This window comes from Aotus nancymaae, unplaced genomic scaffold (genome assembly GCF_030222135.1).
Source record: "Aotus nancymaae isolate 86718 unplaced genomic scaffold, 86718_ANA_hifiasm-v0.15.2.pri h1tg000028l, whole genome shotgun sequence".
NCBI lineage: Eukaryota > Metazoa > Chordata > Mammalia > Primates > Aotidae > Aotus > Aotus nancymaae.
Window position 1 is genome coordinate 3,167,918 of NW_026988441.1, and position 17,539 is coordinate 3,185,456.

The 17,539-nt window shown below is 47.7% G+C and overlaps 1 protein-coding gene across 1 annotated transcript in view; it reads right to left on the reverse strand.

Annotated features, from left to right (window-relative positions):
- Positions 1–15,556, reverse strand: part of LOC135276722 (zinc finger protein 888-like) — a 62,851-nt gene extending 47,295 nt beyond the window's left edge. The window contains exon 1 of the mRNA XM_064380927.1: positions 15,517–15,556. The gene's annotated coding sequence lies outside the window, so the exon portion shown is untranslated. The remainder of the gene's footprint in view (positions 1–15,516) is intronic.
- Positions 15,557–17,539: the final 1,983 nt, after the last annotated feature.

Consider the following 17,539-nt stretch of genomic DNA (forward strand, 5'->3'; position numbering starts at 1 on the left):
TACTAAAAATACAAAGAACTAGCCAGACATTGTAATGAGTGCCTGTAATTCCAGCTATTTGGGAGGCTGGGGCAGGAGAATCGCTTGAACCCAGGAGGTGGAGGTTATAGTGAGCCGAGATCGTGCCATTGCACTCTAGCCTGGATACCAAAAGCAAAACTCAGTTTTTTTTAAAAAAAAAAATAGAGGCCAGGCACGGTGGCTCACGCCTGTAATCCCAGCACTTTGGGAGGCCGAGGCGGGTGGATCACGAGGTCAAGAGATCGAGACCATCCTGGTCAACATGGTGAAACGCCGTCTCTACTAATACAGAAAATTAGCTGGGCATGGTGGTGCGTGCCTGTAATCCCAGCTACTCAGGAGACTGAGGCAGGAGAATTGCCTGAACCCAGGAGGCGGAGGTTGCGGTGAGCCGAGATCGCGCCATTGCACTCCAGCCTGGGTAACGAGCGAAACTCCGTCTAAAAAAAAAAAAAAAAAAAAAATAGAAGAGAATACATGGGTACTTTTGGAACAGAGTTCCATACCAATCCAGCCCATCTTTCGACATTTGTCTAGAATGAACCAGAAGGCATTGAAGGAAACATGCACTTAATAGCTCACAGCTTAGGCCAGGTGCGGTGGCTCCCTTGGGAGGCTGAGGCTGGTGGATCACGAGGTCAGGAGTTCAAGACCAGCCTGACCAACATGGTGAAACCCCATCTCTACTAAAAATACAAAAATTAGCCTGTTGTGATGGTGTGCGTCTGTAATCCCAGCTACTCAGGAGGCTGGGGCGGGAAAATTATTAGAACCCAGGAGGCGGAGGTTACAATGAGCCGAGATCATGCCATTGCAACCTGGGAGACAGATTGAGATTCCATCTCAAAAAAAAAAAAAAAAAAAAAAAAGCTCACAGCTCAAGATTTTAACATATGACATAAGGAAAGTAAATTGAAAAACAGACTAACTGGTTAAACTACATTTTGATATTAAGGTAAAAGGTCACCGACATCTTTACCGAGGACGTACTTTAACAGTCAAACTTCTTTCAGTGGCAAGTCACTTCTCTAAAAAAAAAAAACAATCAAACTTTTATGTCTTAGGTACCAAAGGTTTCCAATAAATAATGAAGACTAGAAAGCATTCAGACCTCGATCTACACCGGATGCAACTATTTCAAACAGAAATGATTTTGAAATTGTTAAAAAAAAAATCCAACAAAGTCTGGGATCAACAGGAAAATAACTGGAACATACACATGTACAGAAAAGAATGATGTCAGCTGATTACAGGATACCACAAAGGCATCTTTCAGAAGTGATTATGTATTAAAAAAGAAATGTTTAACACTAAGACTCATCTCTAACTCAGACTGCAAAAAAAAAATAAAGCAAGAAAGAAATGAAGAGAAACCAGAAAGAAGAAAAAGGAAATCTATTACACAATGAGAACAAAAGCACTTTTGATGTCCCTTTTGTTTTTTATGTCATTTTTGTTGTTGTTGTTTTGAGATAGTGTTCCGCACTCTGCCACCCAGGATGCAGTGCAGTGGCAGGATTGTGGCTCACTGCAACATCTACCTCCCAGGTTACAGTGATTCTTGTGCTGCAGACTCCCAAGTAGCTAGGACTACAGGTGCGTGTCACCACGCCAAGCTAACTTTTGTATTTTTAGTAGAGACAGAGTTTCACCATGTTGGCCAGACTGGTCATGAACTCCTGACCTTACGTGATCCACTCACCTCGGTCTCCCAAAGCGATAAGATTACAGGTGTTAGCCACCATGCCCAGCTTGATGTCCCTTCAAAAAGTGCTATGTAGGCCAGGTGCAGTGGCTCATCCCTGGAATCCCAGTACTTTGGGAGGCCAAGGCAGAAGGATCCTTAGAGCCCAAGATTTCCAGACCAGCCTGGGAAACATAGTGAAACCTGGTTTCTACAAAAAAAAAAAAAATACAAAAACTAGCTGAAATTGGTGGCTTATGCCTGTGGTCCCAGCTACTCGGCAGGCTAAGGAGGCTGAGGCTGCAGTTAGAGATCGCGCCACTGCACTCTAGCCTGAACATTTGAGCCAGACCCTGTCTCAAAATATTAATTAATTAAATTAGAAGTATTATGTAATAACACAAAGTGATTTTTTTTCCCCCACTTTACTGTCCAACTTCCTACCCCAGCCTGGGAAAAGGGAAGACAGTGACTCACAACTGAGTCACTTACAGGCCGGGCACGGTGGCTCAACCCTGTAAGCCCAGCACTTTGGGAGGCCGGGGCAGGTGGATCACGATATCAGGAGTTCAAGACCAGCCTGATCAACATAGTGAAACCCCGTCTCTACCAGAAATACAAAAATGAGCCAGGCCTGGCAGTGGGCGCCTGGAGTCCCAGCACTTAGCTGACTGAAGCAGAAAAATGGCTTCCACCCGGGAGGTGGAGGTTGCAGTGAGCCGGGATTGGGCCACTGCACTCCAGCCCTCCAGCCTAGGTGACACAGTAAGACTCAGTCTTAAAAAAAAACAAAACTAGCCAGGCACGGTGGCTCATGCCTGTAATCCTAGCACTTTGGGAGGCTGAGGTGGGTGGATCATATGAGGTCAGGAGTTCAAGAGCCTGGCCATCATGGTGAAACCCCATCTTTTAAAAAAAAAAAACAAAAACTGAATAAGACACTGCCCTCTGGCTGAACAGGGATTCCAAGTGGAAGCTAACCTCTGATGGCAAGATTTATACAAAGTACAAGTCTTATAGACAGAAATGTTAAAATTCTCCATCTGTAGAATTTCAACGAGTTTTAAGTTAGTAGATTATATACACAGAAGCCAACATGTCACAACTAATCATACCCAATGAACTCACCCACTCAACTAAACTGCCTTTGTTTTTTTTTTGAGACAGGGTCCCACTCTCTTGACCATGCTGCAGTACAGTGGCATAATCTCGGTTCACTGCAGCCTGGACCTCCTGTGCTCAAGTGATTCATTCTCCTGCCCTGGCCTCCAGAGTAGCTGAGATTACAAATGCACACCATCACGCCCAGTTAATTTGTTTTCTTTTTTTGGCAGAGATTGGGGTCTCACTATGTTGCCCAGGTTGGCCTCAAACTCCTAGACTCAAGAAATCCCCCTTTCAGGTATAACCTTAAGACTGAAATTATTGCAAAAAAAAAAAAAAAAGAAAGAAAGAAAGAAAGAAATCCCCTTGTCTAGGCCAGGTGCGGTGGTTCATGCCTGCAATCCCAGCATTTTGGGAGGCCGAGGCAGGCAGATAAGGACGTCAGGAGGTCAAGAGCAGCCTGGCCAACACGGAAAAAGCCCCGTCTCTACTAAAAATACAAAAATTAGCCAGGCGTGGTACGCATGCCTGTAAAACCAGCTACTCGGGAGGCTGAGGCAAGATAATCGCTTGAACCCAGGAAGCCGAGGTTGTAGAGAGCCAAGATTGCGCCGTGTACTCCAACCTGGGTAACAAGAGCAAGATTCCGACTCAGAAAGAAAAAAAATATCCCCTTGCCTCAGTCTCCTAAAGTGCTGGGATAACAGGCGGCAGCCACTGCGCCCAGCCCCTTTGTTACTGTTGCCCTCCCTAATTCTGTACATATCTCTTATTCCCCCTTCTCTCTCTCGCTCTTGTTTCTTTTTCCCTGGGATTCTGCTCCTCACTTTGTACCCCTCTCCTCTCCTGCTGTTTATTCCCTTCTCCCCTCTAGTCCTTCTCGTCCATCACTTCTGCTCCATCCTCCCAATTTATTTAGCCTCTTTGTCGTTCAATCTCAGTATGTTTCCGCCTCTTCTCCCATCTCTGCGCCTCCACTGCTCTCCCCATTATGCCCCCGTCCCCAGTCTCTGGCACCCCACACCCGCAGGTGTCCTCCGTGCTGTGGTTCCCTCTGCTCTGTCTGCCCCGGCTCCAAGTCCCTCCTCCTCTCCCTCACTCTCGTGAGCCTCCCTCTTTGCTGCCCCATCCCTACCTTGCTTCCTTCATCTCTGTACCTCTCGCTTTTCTCTACATTCTTCCAGTTGCTTTTCTTCTCTTTTTTTTTTTTTCACTTTTGCTGTCTCTTGGCAAATCCCTCAACCATATTCTACTTTGCCATCTGTTCCCAGTGTCTCTCCTTCTTTTCTCTGTCTCAGGTTTTCTCCTGCCTTCTCTGTCTCCTGATCCCTTTGGCCCACACAATCACAGGAGGGATTGGAGTAGGACGCCTGCATCCCCGATAAGCGCATTTTCCAGGGTCTGGAGCTGGGCGGGCAAGAACACCCCGTGTCACAGGATAGACCTTGGGCACCTCCCCAACGCGGGCTCAGGGGAAGCGGTGACTGCGGAGGGGAGACCTGGGCAGCAGCAGGGCCCGGCACAAGGAGGGAGTGTGGGGGCGACGGGGCCTTAAGACAAGGGTGGGGTCTGCAGGATCCCGGGACCAGGCAGGGGAGCGACCTCCCCGGGCGGGACTGGGGCCGCGGCGCTGTGCTCCAGAAGCCGACTAGGGCGAGGGTGGGAGGCGCCCAGGGCGGGAATCCACCTCTAGGGTGAGGACTTTAAAAAGCGCGGGGCGGGAGGAGTCAGTAAAAGGTTTTTTTTTGTATTGTTGTGTTTTGAAAGATGGGGTTTCTCCATGACGACCAGGCTGCTCTTGAATTCCTGACCTCAGGTGATCCACCCGCCTCAGCCTCCCAAAGTGCTAGGATTACAGGCGTGAGCCACCGCGCCCGGCCCTCAGAAAAAGGTTTTGAGCAGGAAAACTTCGCGATAGGCAGTGTACACATTGCCCTATGGTGGAAAGACCGGGGACGGGACCAACCTCAGGGAGACTTTCAACCTTAAAGGAAGCGACCCCCGGACTCTCACGAGAATGTCTCAATTTGCTCTGGGTGAAGGAAGATGGGGGAGATTTCCAAGTCTGTGGGGACCCCACGTCCGAGGTACAGAACCCCGGGGACCTCGGAAAGGCAGACTTTACAAGACACAGCGAAACTCACAAGCTGCGGCGTGACCTCCCCTCCACGAGATCCGCTTCCGGTTTGTGCGAATCTGCGCACGCGGGAAGGAAGCCAAGCCTGGGCGGGACCCACGCGGAGACGGGCGGGACCCACGCGGAGGCGGGCGGGGCCCACGCGGAGGCGGGCGGGGTCCCGGCGAGGTGGCGGGCGGGGTCCCGGCGAGGTGGCGGGCGGGGTCCCGGCGAGGTGGGGGCGGGGTCCCGGCGGGTGGGGGCGGGGTCCTGGCGTGGGGGGCGGGGCCCGAGGCGGAGAGACCTTGCCCTTTAGAAATCGCAGAGGACCGGACGGGGTTGAACCTGTGCGTCTCTCACGCTCCCTCCCAGCGCCTTTATTTTTCAGGGTTTGGTGAGAAGACCGGCCAGGAAGGCTTGAAATGCCAGGCCCTAGGTGGGCGGAACGTACGATTTCAGGCTGGCGGCCCACAGAACAGAATAGAAATTCTCTCCCTTTCTATTTTCCGTTCACTCGGGAGGGAGTGTTCACCCTGTGCTCAGCTTCAGAGACTGTCTTAGGGTCAAGGCCTGGGATGCGGGGCGGAGTGCTCAGGCCCGGGAGGAGGTCACCACCTGCTGCTTAAACACTGCAGGGCGGGAGCCTCAGGTTCCAGCTACTCGGGAAGCAGCCGGGGGAGGATCACTGAGCCTCTGGGTCCGGCCAGTCTGGGCTCCCTTCCTCATCTCTCTCTTTTTTTTTAAAACTTTTTTAAATAAAATTTTTAATGTTATTCTTTTCCATGTCGATATCCAGTTAGTTGTCTCAGCACATTTGTGGAAGAGATCTATTACTTTATCTTATTTACTTTTTACTTTTTTTCTCTTTCTGAGACGGAGTCTTGCTCTGTCCCCAAGGCTAGAGTAAGGTGGCAGGATCTCGGCTTACTGCAACCGCAGCCTTCCGGATTGAAGCGACTCTCCTGCCTCAGCCTCCGAATAGCTGGGATTTAGAAGAGATGTCTACAAAATATGAACACCAATAGGTTTCCAATTAGGTAGACATGGTAAATAATCCTGAAATGTGTAAATATGACACAAAAAACAATACTTATTTTAAACTTCCCAAACACGATCTTCAAAGTTTAGAAACACACAAAAAAGTAAGATTCTTTAATAAATAAAGGGCAATAGCAAGTACTTCAAATCATGTCTCTACGGAAGCCCATTTCCAGTATCATGAGAAAACACTGACAGGGCACCGGCGTGTGTGAGGCTAAAGCACAGAATATTTTTCCACTGTGACCATAAAGTGTGTAACAGTTTGCAAAAACATATCACTGTCACATCAGTGAAAAGAAAAATAAATATTCTTCCTATTGACAGCATGTTTACCATATACAAATAAATGCTAATGGACCACACCATATACTACATTGGTAAATAATCCACAACGAGCTCATGTCAGCTCAACCAAATCAATGGACATTCTGTATTGTCACACAATCATAGCACTGAGAAGATTACAAAATGTAACTGTGTGGTGGCGCACACCTGTAATCCCAGCTACTCAGGAGGCTGAGGCAGGAGAATTGCTTCAACCCAAGAGTCAGAGGTTTCAATGAGCTGAGATTTCACCACTGCACTCCAGCCTGGGCGACAAAGTGAGATTCCGTCACAAAAAAACAAAAAAAGTTAATAAATGTTTTTTCTGAATAAAATTACCTATATCCATGCAGAAAAGGCACATTGTGATTTTTTTTTAAATTTGTATTTTTATTCTTTTGTCACTCTGTTACATCAGCCTAGAGTGCAATGGCACAACCTCCCATGCAAGCAATTCTCCTGCCTCAGCCTCCTGAGTAGCTGTGATTACAGGCATGCACCACCATGCCTGGATAATTTTTTGCATGTTTTTTAAATTTTATTTTTTTTCTCACCTGGCCTCTCCCAATTTTTTGCATTTTTAGTAGAGATAGGGTTTCACCTTGTTGGCCAGACTTGTGTCAAATTTCGGACCTCAAGTGATTCACCTATCTTGGCCTCCCAAAATCCAAAAATTACACGTGTGACCCACAGCACCCAGTGGCACTTTGTGACATTACTGTGTAGAGTGTGTCAGTTATACTGCATACCAGATACCAAAAAGCCATATGTAAAATCATGTAAATTAATTAGCAAAATATTCTAACCCATGATAAAACCAGCAAGCAAGGCCGGGCATGGTGGCTCACGCCTGTAATCCCAGCACTTTGGGAGGCCAAGGCGGGTGGATCACAAGGTCAAGAGATGGAGACCATCCTGGTCAACAAGGTGAAACACCGTCTCTACTAAAAATACAAAAAATTAGCTGGGCATGGTGGTGCGCGCCTGTAGTCCCAGCTACCCGGGAGGCTGAGGCAGGAGAATTGCCTGAACCCAGGAGGCTGAGGTTGCGATGAGCCAAGATCACGCCATTGCACTCCAGTCTACGTAACAAGAGTGAAATTCCGTCTCAAAAAAAAAAAAAACCAGCAAGCACATAATAAGTCCATTTATACAGCCTGCAGAATTCTAAACAATTTCCTCTTAAGAAAAAAGCCATAACTTCTACTTGCCACCAGCACACAATATAAGAACTGAAATACGTTAAGATCACTACCTTCTGATGTCTGAGGTCAAGAAAATACACAGCATTATAAGGAATAAGAATTGACTGACAGCCAAGCACAGTGGCTCAGGCCTTTAATCCCAACACTTTGTGAGGCAGAGGCGGGCAGATAACAAGGTCGGGAGTTTGAGTCCAGCCTGGCCAACACAGTGAAACCCCATCTCTACTAAAAATACAAAAAATTAGCCAGGCATGGTGGCAGGCACCTGTAATCCCAGCTACTTGGGAGGCTGAGGCAGGAGAATCATTTGAACCGGGGAGGCAGAGGTTGCAGTGAGCCAAGATCATGCCATTGCACTCCAGCCTGGGTGACAGAGTGAGATTCCATCTCAAAAAAAAAAAAAAAAAAAAAAACAAACTGGGCGTGGTGGCTCACGCCTGTAATCCCAGCACTTTGGGAGGCCGAGGCGGGTGGATCACAAGGTCAAGAGATGGAGACCATCCTGTTCAACGTGGTGAAACCCCGTCTCTACTAAAAATACAAAAAATTAGCTGGACATGGTGGCGCGTGACTGTAATCCCAGCTACTCAGGAGGCTGAGGCAGGAGAATTGCCTGAACCCAGGAGGCGGAGGTTGCGGTGAGCCGAGATTGCGCCATTGCACTCCAGCCTGGGTAACGAGAGCGAAACTCTGTCTCAGAAAAAAAAAAAAAAAACTGGCCTGGCGTGGTGGCTCACGCCTGTAATCCTAGCACTTTGGGAGGCTGAGGTGGGTGGACCACCTGAGGTCAGGAGTTCAAGACCAGCCTGGTCATGATGATGAAACCCAATCTTTTTTAAAAAAAAAAAAAAAACTGATTAACACAGTGTCAAAGGGTGTAATTATGATGTCACAACAACGGTTGTGTAATAGCCAGGCAATACAGCATTCTACACGTATGCATGGCCCTGCGTAATCTAGTTAACTATGCAGAAAATATAAATCATAGAATATGTACTGGGAAATTGTATAAACTGAGATTACGGGAATGTATTCCCTTCCCAGGTCCACAAGACAGAGTATTTTCAAAGGCAAGAACTTCCCAGCGCCATACCTCCTTCCACATCTCCATCCGGGAGCTTAGAGGTCTTAGTTTAACTCACGCATGGGAAGACAGACTGCCCAGAAATCAAAGGTCAATCACTCCAGCAGAAGTTTAAAGGAACTCCTTTCATAGGACAGAAAACTTGAATAGGGCGGAAGTATCTCCCAAGGTTAAAAGTCCCCTTCTCCCACATCCGGGCGAACTCCATCTCTGGATCCTCCTTCCACAACATTGTGGGAGCTGATTTTCTTTCTCCTTTTTCTCTCTTTCTCTGCCTAAATAAATCACTTTCTGCAAAACTCTTTGGGGTCTGATATTTCTTAAAACGAGCTCACCACGCCTAGTGGGGTCCCCTCTCCCATTCTAGGGTAAGTGAGGGACCGAGGGCCTGGAAGAACACATCCTATCAGAGAGCTGAGCCTCCCCCATGCCCCGCAACCCGGTCTTAAGATCAGAGAAAACACTGTATAAAACAAATTGCACTAATATAAGGACACATGCACACCGAACGTTCATTGCAGCACCGTTTACAATAGCAAAGACTTGGAACCAACCCAAATACCCATTGATGATAGCCCAGACAGGGAAAATATGGCACATATACACCATGGAATACTATGCAGCCATAAAAAACGGTGAGTTCGTGTCCTTTGTAAGGACATGGATGAACCTGGAAACCATCATTCTCAGCAAACTGACACAAGAACAGAAAATCAAACACCGCATGTTCTCACTCATAGGCAGGTGTTGAACAATGAGAACACATGGACACAGGGAGGGAAGCATCACACACTGAGGTCTGTGAGAGGGAACTAGGGGAAGGACAGCAGGGGATGGGGAGTTGGGGAGGGATAACATGGGGAGAAATGCCAGATATAGGTGAAGGAGAGGAAGGCAGCAAACCACATTGCCGTGTATGTACCTATGCAACAATCCTGCATGTTCTTCACATGTACCCCAAAACCTAAAACACAATAAAATATTTTTTTTAATTGCACAATAAAAACACAAGAAATATGATGCGGGCTCCCTGGTCTGAATGTTCGTATTGGCCAAAACCCACGTTCAGAGTTATTCTCCAATAGGATGTTCCTGCACATGGAGCCTTTGAGAGAATTTGGTCATGGCTGTTGACTACTCGTGAATAGGATCAGTGCTTTTATAAAAAGAGACAGTCAAGAGCTCATTGCCTGTTCCTCTTTCCACCACGTCAGGACACAGCAGGAAGGTGGCTGGGCTGAACCCCGATGGAAGCTCTCACCAGGAACCAATGTGGCTGCACCTTGCTCCTGGAGTTCCCACTTTCCAGATTCATGAGAGATATATTGCTGTGTCTTAAGCCTTCCAGCTTAAGCTATTTCTTTTTTGTTTGTTTGTTTGTTTTTGAGAGCGAGTCATGCTCTATCACCCAGGCTGCAGTGTAGTGGCATGATTTTCCTGCCTCAAGAGATTCTCCCGCCTAAGCCCAGAGTCTCAGTCTGTGGTTCAGGCTGGAGTGCAGTGGCACAATCTTGGCTCACTGAAACTTCCACCTCCCAGGTTCAAGTGATTCTCCTGTATGCCTGGGATAACCACCACCGCATCCAGCTAATTTTTGTCTTTTTAGTAGATGGGGTTTCACCATGTTAGCTAACCTGGTCTTGAACTCCTGATCACAGGTTATCTGCCTGTCTCAGCCTCTCAAAGTGCTGGGATTACAGGTGTGAGCCACAGCGCCTGGCCGATTTTTTGTATTCAGTAGATTCAAGGTTTTACCACGTTGGCGAGACTGATCTCAAACTCCTGACCGCCAAGTGATCCACCCGCCATGGCCTCCCAAAGTGCTGGGATCAGAGGCGTGAGCCACCACAGCCGGCCAGTCTAAGCTATTTCTGACAGGAGAGTGAAATGACTGAGACAGGAAAATAATCTTCTCATCATCAACATCACTGAAGGCTCACAGACCTTATGAAACAAAGGAAGTTTAGCGTCTGCACTACAAAACTTGCAATACTTGAAGCCATCTAATAGGACTAACATGTTTTAATAACTTTGAGGCAGGCCGGGGCACGGTGGCTCATCCGTGTAATCCCAACACTTTGGGAGGCTGAGGCAGGAGGATCATGAGGTCAGGAGATCAGGACCATCCTGACTAACACAGTGAAACCATATCTCTACTAAAAGAATACAAAAAATTAGCCAGGCATTGTGGCATGCCTGTAGTCCCAGCTTCTTGGGAGGCTGAGGCAGGAGAATCGCTTGAGCCCAGAAGGTGGAGGTTGCAGTGAGCTGAGATCGTGCCACTGAATTCCAGTCTGAGCGACAGACCAAGACTCTGTCTCAAAAGAAAAACAAAACGAAAGAAGGTTAAAGAGTAACTTTTACGTTGCAACAACTTGAAAAAAAAAAAAAAAAAACAGGGCCAGACGTTGTGGCTCACGCCTGTAATCGAAGCACTTTGGAGGCCAAGGCGGGCGGATCACCTGAGGTCGCGAGTTCAAGACCAGCCTCACTAACATGGTGAAATCCCGTCTATAAAAAAATATAAAATAAAAATTAAAAAAAGAGTAACTTCAACCCACAAATATATATAAAGTTCTTCAATAAACATAAATCAAAGGCCAGATAGGCCGGGCGCGGTAGTTCATGCCCGTAACACCAGCACTTTAGGATGCCAAGGCAGGGGGGAATCACATGAGGCTTGGTGTTCGAAACCAGCCTGACCAACAAGGAGACACCCTGTCTCTATTAAAAAAACAAAATTGGGGCCGGGCGTGGTGGCTCACGCCTGTAATCCAAGCACTTTGGAGGCCAAGGTGGGTGGATCACCTGAAGTCGGGAGTTCAAGACCAGCCTGACCAACATGGTGAGACCCCATCTTTAAAAAAAAAAAAAAAAATGCAAAACTAGCTGGGCTTGGTGGCACATGCCTGTAATCCCAGCTACTCGGGAAACTGAGGCAGGAGAATTGCTTAAACCTGGAAGACACAGGTTGCAGTGAGTCAAGATCTTACCACCGCACTCCAGCCTTGACAACAAGAGCAAACCTCTGTGAGATAAATAAATAAATAAGTAGACAGATACAGAAATTGACATGTGTACCTTTTCCTCATAATTCAATTATTTTCACATTTTTTGGAAGAAAACAACTTGAAAAAAACACTGCATATCTATGTTAATGAAAATGCAACACACACAGAAATAATTTTGACATAAATAACAAAAGCTTCTACCGGAGAAAGAGTCGTTTTTGCAGGTTATAAAGTTTTGTGTCTTTTTTCTTCTGAGACAGATTCTCGTTCTGCCACCCAGGCTGGAGTGCAAGGCTGTGATGTTGGCTCACTGCAACCTCCGCCTTCCAGGTTCAAGCGACTCTCTTGCCTCAGCCTCTTGAGTAGCTAGGATTACAGGAGCCTACCGCCACCCCTGGATGATTTTTGTATTTTTAGTAGAGACAGAGTTTTGCCATGTTAGCCGGGCTGCTTTTGAACTCCTGACCTCAGGTGATCTGCCAGCCTCGGCCTCCCAAAGTGGGTGTGAGCACCCGGCCAGGTTATGCAAATTTTACATTTTATTATTATGCTATAACTTTAAGATGTTTAACATACCAGCAACAATAACCTTCTCCCAAATATCTACACGACACACTTCAGTTCTTCATACTGAAAAGAATGGACACTAACGGGATTGTTATATTCACAATGTAATCATGCTTAAACCACTTACATGTTTACTAAAAACTAAAAGCCAAAACTATTTAAAATAATAACAATGGCTGGGCATGGCGGCTCACGCCTGTAATCCCAGCACTTTGGGAAGCTGAGGCAGGTGGATCACTTGAGATCAGGAGTTCAAGACCAGTCTGGCCAACATGGGGAAACCTCATCTCTACTAAAACCACATAAATTGTTACTGGATGGTAAGAAGCAAGTAAAAGAAAAAAAAAAAAAGAAAAAAAACCCACATAAATTAGCCGGCCGTGGCGGTGGGCACCAGCATCCCAGCTACGCGGGAAGCTGGGGCACAAATCGTTTGAGCCCAGGAGATGGAGTCTGCAGTTAGACAAGATCACGCCACTGCACTGTAGCCTGGGCGACAGACTGAGACTCCATCACAAATAAATAAATAGATAGGCCGGGCGCAGTGTCTCACGCCTGTAATCCCAGCACTTTGGGAGTCCAAGGCAGGTGGATCACAAGGTCAGGAGATCGAGACCATGATGGCCAACATGGTGAAACCCCGTCTCTACTAAAATACAAGAAACTAGCCAGGTGTGGTGGTATGCACCTGTAGTCCCAGCTACTCAGAAAGCTGAGGCAGGGGAATCACTTCAACTTGGGAGGCAGAGGTTGCAGTGAGCCGAGATCGTGCCACTGCACTCTAGCCTGGTAACAGAGCAAGACTCTGTCTCAAAGATAAATAAATAAATGATTTTTAAAAATTGAATTAAATTAAAAACCAATAATTAGGTATGGGGGTTGGGGCCTGTTATCTCAGCTCCTTGAGAGACCGAGGAGGATCTCTTGAGCCCAGAGATCAAGACCAATTTCAACAACACAGCAAGACCCTTGTCTCTAAAAGAAAAAAAACTAAAAAATTAGCCCGGCCTGATGGCATGCACCTGTACCAGCTACCATCGGAAGCTGGAGTGGGACAATCACTTGAGCCCAGGAATTCAAGGTTGCAGTGAGCCATGATGACACCACTGCACTCCACTCTGGGTGACAGAAAAAGACACTGTATTTTTTAAAAATTGTTTTAATACAAAATAACACAAAAGATACCTAATGATATTCCAAGCAAATGTCATCCGAGGAAAGCAGAGCCGGCAACAGTTAAATATGTTTTAACACAAAATTATTTTATAGGAGACAAGGAAGGACCTTATATCACGATAATAGGGTCAATTCACCATTAATATACAAGAACCAGCCAGGCGTGGTGGCTCACGCCTGTAATCCCAGCACTTTGGGAGGCCGAGGCGGGTGGATCACAAGGTCAAGAGATGGAGACCATCCTGGTCAACATGGTGAAACCCTGTTTCTACCAAAAATATGAAAAATTAGCTGGGCATGGTGGTACGTGCCTGTAGTCCCAGCTACTCAGGAGGCTGAGGCAAGAGAATTGCCTGAACCCAGGCGGCAGAGGTTGCGGCGAGCCGAGATCCCGCCATTGCACTCCAGTCTGGATAACAACAGCAAAACTTCGTCTCAAAAAACAAAAACAAAAACAACAACAACAAAAAAAAAGAGTGTCAGAGATGGGGTCTCACTATGCTGCCCAGGCTGGTCTGGAACTCCTGCACTCCATCAATCCCCTTGCCTCAGTCTCCTATAGTGCAGGGATTACAGGCGGGAGCCACTGCGCCCACCCCTCTTTCTTCATTACTCGGCATCCCTCCCCAGTTCTGCACATCTCTCATTCTCCCCTTCTCTCTATAGCTCTTGTGGTTGTGGTTGTTGTTGTTGGTTTGTTTTTTCCTGCAACCTCCACCTCCCAGGTTCAAGCAATTTTCCTGCCTCAGCCCCTGTAGTAGCTGGGATTACAGACATGAGCCACCACGCCCAGCTAATGTTGTATTTTTAGTAGAGATGAGATTTCTCCATGTTGGTCAGGCTGGGCTCGAACTCTGAACCTCAGGTGATCCACCCGCCTTGGCCTCCCAAAGTGCTGGGATGACAGGTGTGAGCCACCACGCCCAGCCTCTAGCTCTTTTCTTTTTCCCTGGGATTCTGCTCCTCACTTTGTACCCCTCTCCTCTCCTGCTGTTTATCCCCTTCTCCCCTCTATTCCTTCTCTTCCACCTTTTCTGCTCCATCCTCCCATCTTATTTAACCTCTTGTTGCTCCTTCTCCCCAGTCGTCCTCAATCTCTATATATTTCTGCCTCTTCTCCCCTCTCTGCCCCTCCTCTGCTCTCCCTGTTAAATTCTCTCTTCCCTGCTATACCCCCGTCCCCAACTCTCCGGCACCCCACGTCCCCAGGTGTCCTCCCTGCTGTGGTTCCCTCTGTTCCCCTTGCCACCAGCACCCTCTGCTCTGTCTGCCCCGGCTCCAAATCCCTCCTCGTCTCCCTCACTCTCATGAGCCTCCCTCTTTGCTGCCCCATCCCTACCTTGCTGTCCTTCATCTCTCTGTGCATCTCGCTTTTCTCTACATTTCTCCAGTTGCTTTTCTCCTCCTTTTTTTTGTTTTTCCACTTTTGCTATCTCTTGGCAAATCCCTCAACCATCCTCTACTTTGCCATCTGTTATGGGTGTTTCTCATTCCTCTTTTCTCAGACTCAGGTTTCCTATTGCTCTCTATCTCCTGATGTCTTTGGCCCACACAATCACAGGAGGGTTTGGAGTAAGACGCCTGCATACCGGAGAAGCACATTTTTACAGAGGCCGGAGCTGGGCAGGCAAGAACATCCCGTGTCCAGGCCCCGGGCACCTCCCCAGTGCGGACGCAGGAAAAGCGGTGACTGCGGAGGGGAGATCTGAGGAGCCGCAGGCCCCTCACGAGGAGGGAAGTGTGGGGCGATGGCGCCTTAGGACAAGAGTGGGGGTCTGCGGTATCCCAGGACCAGGCAGAGGACGCGGCCTCCCCGGGACTGGGACCGCGGCGCTGCACTCCAGGGACCCATGAGGGTTTAGGGCGCCCAGGGCGGGAATCCACCTCTCGGGTGAGGACTTCAAAAAGCGAGGGGCGGGAGGAGTCAGAAGAAGGTTTTGAGCAGGAAAACTATGCGACAGAACGTGTATATATTGCTCCATAGCAGAAAAACCGGGTGGGGACCAGCCTCGGGCGACTTTCAGCCCAAAAGGAAGCGACCCCCGGACTTTCAGGGGGTCTCAATTTGCTCTGCGTGAAGGAAGATGCGAGAAAATTTCCAGGTCTATGGGTCCCCACGACCCAGATACAGATCAGCTTGGGACCTGGGAAGCGCAGAGTTAATACGAAAGAGTAAAACTCACGGGCCGCGGTGGGAGCTTCACTCTACGCCATCCGTTTCCGGGTTTGCGCGAATCTGCGCAGGACCGAAGCCACGCCTGAGCGGCCCGTGGGCAGGTGGGCGGGGCCTGGGCGACGTAGGGGCGGGGCGAGAGGCGGAGAGACCTTGCCCCTCAGAACCAGCAGGGGGTGGGACCGGGCCGGACGTGTGCATCTCTCGGCCTCGCTCCCACCGCCTCTGCTTTCTGAGTTAGAGTTCCATCCGGGGCAGTGTTATTAGGGATGAAAGTACAACATTGAGCTTCAATCATGACGCAAACTCCACCTTTCTCTGCTAATATCATGTCTAATGCTATTGTTTTCCCAGGTGGATCCTAACTTCTCAGCTATTCCTTTAATTGCATCTCTTGTATAATTAACAAATTGTTGCTGGTTGTAATAAATTCATCCAGTCTACATTTTTAGTAACACTTTCTATCCCAAATAATGACTCAAAACGTTCAGCTAATTGACTCCGAGCTTTAAATTTATGTTACTCCCCATGGCACCTCAATGGCATCTATATAAACACTAGGATCAAAAGACACAAGGAACACTCCTTGTGCAGCCATGCTTAGCTGTTATTTTCTTTGGTGGATGAAATGCCAGGGTGAAAGGGATAGCCAATTGACTTAGAGTGCAAGTACCATTTTGGTCATTTGGCAGTGTCTGATCAAAGTCCAACACATTAGCACCAGACATCCGATCCAGGATGGATAAGGGCAGACTGAGGGGTAAACTCTTGGAAAGACTTGATCTCACTGCATCCTGTGGACTTTCCAAGGAATGCCAAGTTCTCTTCATGTCATGACAGACACGAGGCAAAACTGGTCTTGGAAGCTGGAAGCTGGACGGCCCTCGGGGGCTGCCCCACAGGGTGCTGAACTTCAGAAAATAGCAGACAGAGTTTGGCACTATTCATTACTCCGGGTTGTGGAGTCTTGAAAAAGAGCTACCGTACAGTTTATGTCTGGTTGACTAGAGGACCATCCAAGTGGAAAAGGGACAATTTGGGCCTCTGGTCTACCAAGCGCACAAGCCAACAATCACTTTTGTTTAAAGTGCAAATGGAATGTTTAATCCATTCCGGCCAGGCGTTTGCAACTTGGTACCGTCTCAATGGTTAAACCTTGCTTTAAATCTTTTACCTCTACTATGTCTACTTTGGTCTTGGCACTAGGTATGTGGGGCCACAGTATGAGGAGGATGGGATAGAGGTGGTGAAGGAGCAACAAAACGTATTTCAACGCCGCCCCTAGGGTCCTTTCCTGAGGTGTTGGCCCCTCTACCATAAATACAACCTAATGAGAGACAGGTAGTTTGAAATGTTGCAATAGTGTTAGTAAGCTGTACAGGACTACATTGGTTGTATCAACAATTGGGAAAAGCGACCCCTTTGGTGAAATGAATAAATGGTCTTAAGGACTGGCAAAGGCTTGTGGGAACAGTTCCACCAAGACCTTTAGTGCTCCATAGGACACTGGACCAAGTAGAACAGAGGGAATCTGTTCGGGAATGACAAGAATCCCATTCCCACCAGCTAACACAACTGCTTCTCTCGGGATTATGATCTGTGCAAGAATCCAATATATCCTTCCAATGTCAGGAGGTCCAGGAAGGGCAGAGATACTTCTCAGAAGCAGTAAGCTGTCTTTGGTTCTGTAAATTACTGCAGGGCATGACTAAACCAGCATCAAAAGTCATAATTCAGGTTGAGCTTGATCTGGTTACATTAATGATGAAATAGCTAACTACTGGATAGGAAAAAGTAACAGAACAGTAAATACAGGAAGGTTAGATTTTTCTTAGCTTCATTTTGGTAGAATTACTTCCTGAAACGGTAGCCCATGATTCTGGAACCAATGATGCTTTCTTGACTCGGGTATGGACTGCAGTCGCAGTGGTTAGAGACACAAGGTAGGGTCCCTCCCAAGCTGGCTCAAGCTTCTTTCCACCTTTTCATGAAAACGTGGTCTCAGCCAGGCGTGGTGGCTCACACCTGTAATC